Below are 4,683 nucleotides of genomic sequence, written 5' to 3' on the forward strand. Positions count from 1 at the left end.
TAAAGAGGTGTTGAGTTGCTCCTAATAGTTGTGTGGAGGAAAATGTATCCTTGAGGTATCTCAGGGATTTTTTGATGAGGGACTTCCTCATGCTCTTGTTGAGGTCCATGAGTGGGCTCTCTTGTTTGCTCCATCCTCTTTTTAGTGATGGACTTGTCCTCTTCAATGAGGATGTCTTCCTCTATGACAATTGCGGCTAAATTGCATAGGTGACATATGAGATGAGGGAAGGCTAACCTTGCCAAAGTGGAAGGTTTGTCAGCTACCTTGTATAGTTCTAGAGGTATGATTTCATGAACTTCCACTTCCTCTCCAATCATGATACTATAGATCATGATAGCCCGATCCACAGTTACTTCACATCAGTTGCTAGTAGGAATGATAGAGCGTTGGATGAACTATAACCATCCTCTAGCCATGGGTTTGAGGTCAAGCCTTCTCAGTTGAACCGGCTTGCCTTTGGAGTCTCTCTTCCATTGGGCTTCTTCCACACAGATATCCATGAGGACTTGGTCCAACCTTTTATCAAAGTTGACCCTTCTTGTGAAAGGATGAAGATCTCCTTGCATCATTGGCAAGTTGAATGCCAACCTCACGGTTTCCGGACTGAAATCCAAGTATTTCCCCCGAACCACTGTGAGCCAATTCTTTGGGATCGGGTTCACACTTTGATCATGGTTCTTAGTGATCCATGCATTAGCATAGAACTCTTGAACCATTAAGATTCTGACTTGTTGGATGGGATTGGTGAAAACTTCCCAACCTCTTCTTCGAATCTCTCGTCGGATCTCTGGATATTCGCTCTTTTTGAGCTTGAAGGGGACCTCAGGGATCACCTTTTTCTTGGCCACAACTTCATAGAAGTGGTCTTGATAGACCTTTGAAATGAATCTCTCCATCTCCCATGACTCGGAGTGGAAGTAATTGCCTTCCCTTTCCTCTTTCTAGAGGTTTCTCCGATCTTAGGTGCCATTAATGGTTATGGAAAAACAAAAAGCAACGTTTTTTCCCACACCAAACTTAAAAGGTTTTCTCGTCCTCGAGCAAAAGAAGAAAGAAAGAAAGGAGGAGGAGAAGAAGAAATGGAGGAAATTGAGGTGTGTGAAGGGTTCGGCCAAGGGGGTAGAAAGTGTTAGTGATGTGTGAAAATGAAGGAGTGTAGAGGGTTATTTACAGGGTAAGGGAGATAGGGAATCCGTGTGAGAAGGGGTAGATTTGGGAGGGAAATGGTTTTGAATTTGAATGGTGAGGTAGGTGGGGTTTATTTTGGGGAAATAGTGGATGGATGTGAGTGGTGGAGAGATTATAGGGAAGAAAGTAGGATTTGATAGGTGAATGGTGTTTGGGGAAGAGTGTTATGGAGAGGTGTGAATAAGGGAGAGAGTGAGTTGGGGTAGGTAGGGATCCTGTGGGGTTCACAGATCCTGAGGTGTCATAGATTTCTCATCCCTACACCTTTCTGGCATTTAAACGCCCACTGTGCGCCATTTCTGGCGTTAAACGCCAGGCTGATGCCCTTTTCTGGCATTAAACGCCAATCTGGCTGCTAATTCTGGCGTTTAACACCTAGAATGCTGCCAGACTAGACGTTAAACGCCCATTCTGCTACCCTTACTGGAATTTAACGCCAGGCAGACACCCTTTTCTGGCGTTAAACACTAGTCTGGCTGCCAATTCTGGCATTTAACGCCCAGAATGCTGCTAGAATAGGCGTTAAACGCCCAATTTGCTATCCTTACTGGCGTTTAAACACCAGTAAGCTCGTCCTCCAGGGTGTGCTGTATTTGATGCTGTTTTTTATTTCTGCTTTATTTCTGCAGGTGTTTTTGTGACTTCACATGATCATCAACCTAAAGAAAACATATAATAACAATGGAAAATAAAATAAAAAGTAATTAATATAGATAAATAAAACTGGGTTGCCTCCCAATAAGTTCTTCTTTAATGTCAATAGCTTGACAGGAAGCTCTTACAGAGCTTCACAGATACTCAGAGCATAATTATGGCCTCCCAACACCAAATTTAGAGTCTGAATGTGGGGGCTCTGTCTGACTCTATATTGAGAGAAGCTTTTTATGCTTCTTCTCCATGTTTGCAGAAGAAGATCCTTGAGTCTTAAACACAAGGTAGTCCTCATTCAATTGAAGGACTAACTCTCCTCTGTCCACATCAATCACAGCCCTTGCTGTGACTAGGAAGGGTCTTCCAAGGATGATGGATTCATCCTCATCCTTCCTAGTGTCTAGGATTATGAAGTCAGCAGGGATTTAAAGGCCTTCAACCTTCACTAAGACATCCTCTACGAGTCCATAAGCCTGTTTCATTGATTTGTCTGCCATCTCTAGTGAGATTCTTGTAGCTTGTACCTCAAAGATCCCTAGTTTCTCCATTACAGAGAGTGGCATAAGGTTGATACCTAACCCCAACTCACACAGAGCCTTTTCAAAGGTCATGGTGCCTATGGTGTAAGGTATTAAGAACTTTTTGGCATCCGGTCTCTTTTGAAGTAATGTCTGCTGAATCTGGGTATTCAGTTCATTGATGAGCAATGGAGGTTCATCCTCCCAAGTCTCATTACCAAATAACTTGGCATTCAGCTTCATGATTGCTCTTAGATACTGAGCAACTTGATCTTCAACAGTGTCTTCGTCCTCTTCAGAGGAAGAATACTCATCAGAGCTCATAAATGGCAAAATTAAGTTCAATGGAATATCTATGGTCTTTGTATGAACCTCAGATTCTTTTGGTTCCTCAATAGGGAATTCCTTATTGGTCAATGGATGTCCCTTGAAGTCTTCCTCACTGGGAATCATTGCCTTTTCACTCTCTCCAGGTTCGTCTATTTTGGTTATATTAATGGCCTTGTACTCTCTCTTTGGATTCTCTTCTGTATTGCTTGAGAGAGTATTAGGAGGAGTTTCAGTAACTCTTTTACTCAGCTGACCCACTTGTGCCTCCAAATTTCTGATGGAGGACTTGTTTCATTCATGAAACTGAGAGTGGTTTTAGATAGATCAGAGACTATGTTTGCTAAGCCAGAGAGGCTCTGCTCAGAATTCTCTGTCTGTTGCTGAGAAGATGATGGAAAAAGTTTGCTATTGCCAAACCTATTTCTTCCACCATTATTGTTGTTGAAGCCTTGTTGAGGCTTCTGTTGATCCTTCCATGAAAAATTTGGATGATTCCTCCAAAAAGGATTATAGGTGTTTCCATAGGATTCTACCATGTAATTCACCTCTTCCATTGCAGGATTCTCAAGGTCATAAGCTTCTCCTTCAGAGGAGGCTTCTTTAGCACTACCGGATGCAGCTTGCAATCCAGTCAGATTCTGAGAAATCATATTGACTTGTTGAGTCAATATTTTGTTCTGAGCCAATATGGAATTCAGAATATCAATATCAAGAACTCCCTTCTTCTGAGTCATCCCATTATTCACAGGATTTCTTTTAGAAGTGTACATGAACTGGTTATTTGCAACCATCCCAATGAGTTCCTGGGCTTCTGCAGGTATTTTCAGATGAAGAGATCCACCAGTAGAATAGTCTAATGACATCTTGGACAATTCAGACAGACCATCATAGAATATACATATGATGCTCCATTCGGGAAGCATGTCAGAAGGAAATCTTTCGGTTAATTGCTTGTATCTTTCTCAAGCTTCATAGAGGGATTCACCTTCCTTCTGTTTGAAGGTTTGGATGTCCACTCTAAGCTTGCTCAGCTTTTGAGGTGGAAAGAATTTGGTCAAGAAAGCGTTGACCAACTTGTCCCAAGAGTTCAGGCTTTTTCTAGGTTGTGAGTCCAACCATGTTCTAGCTTTGTCTCTCACAGCAAAGAGGAAAAGCATAAGTCTGTAGACCTTGGGATCAACCCTATTGGTCTTAATAGTATCACAAATCTGCAAGAATTCAGCTAAGAACTGATAAGGATCTTCCGATGGAAGTCCATGAAAATTGCAATTCTACTGCATTAGAGAAACTAATTGAGGCTTAAGCTCAAAGTTGTTTGCTCCAATGGCAGGAATTGAGATGCTTCCTCTATAGAAGTTGGAAGTTGGTGCAGTATAGTCACCAAACATCTTCCTTGCATCTCTAGCATTGTTGTTGGGTTCGGCTGCCATGTCTGCTTCTTTTTTGAAATTTTCTGTAAGGTCCTCTCCGGAGTGTTGTGCTTTAGCTTCTCTTAGCTTCTTCTTCAGAGTCCTTTTAGGTTCAGGATCAGCTTTAACAAGAATGTTTTTATCCCTGTTTCTGCTCATATGAAAAAGAAGAGAACAAAGGGAGTAGTAGAATCCTCTATGTCACAGTATACATATTACTTTATGTGTCAGAAAAAAAGAAGAATAGAGGAATGAGGTAGAGAGAGAATGAGAAGAATTCGAACACAGAGGGAGAGAGAGGGTTCAAAATATAAGTAGAAGAGAAATGTTAGCAAATAAAATAGAAAGAGATGAGAGAGAGAAAGAGTATTCAAAAATTAAAACTAAAACAATTAGTTAATTAAAAAGATTTTTGAAAAAGTGGTTAGTGATTTTCGAAAATTGGAAGTGAAAAAGTGGTTAGGTGGTTTTGAAAAAGATAAGAAATAGTAATTAGTTGAAAAAGATTTGAAAATAAATTTGAAAAGAGAAGAAGTTAGAAAAAAGATTTTGAAATTAAAATTTTTAAAACAAGATATGATTGA

The 4,683-nt window shown here is 40.7% G+C and overlaps 1 non-coding gene across 1 annotated transcript; it reads left to right on the plus strand.

Moving 5' to 3' along the window:
- The first annotated feature begins 3,607 nt into the window (after positions 1 to 3,607).
- LOC130964477 (small nucleolar RNA R71) lies at positions 3,608 to 3,715 on the plus strand. The gene has a single exon (XR_009080570.1). It is a non-coding gene; the product is annotated as a small nucleolar RNA R71 (small nucleolar RNA).
- The last annotated feature ends 968 nt before the right edge of the window (positions 3,716 to 4,683 follow it).

The sequence above is a fragment of the Arachis stenosperma genome, chromosome 2 (assembly GCF_014773155.1).
Source record: "Arachis stenosperma cultivar V10309 chromosome 2, arast.V10309.gnm1.PFL2, whole genome shotgun sequence".
NCBI classification, from domain to species: Eukaryota; Viridiplantae; Streptophyta; class Magnoliopsida; order Fabales; family Fabaceae; genus Arachis; species Arachis stenosperma.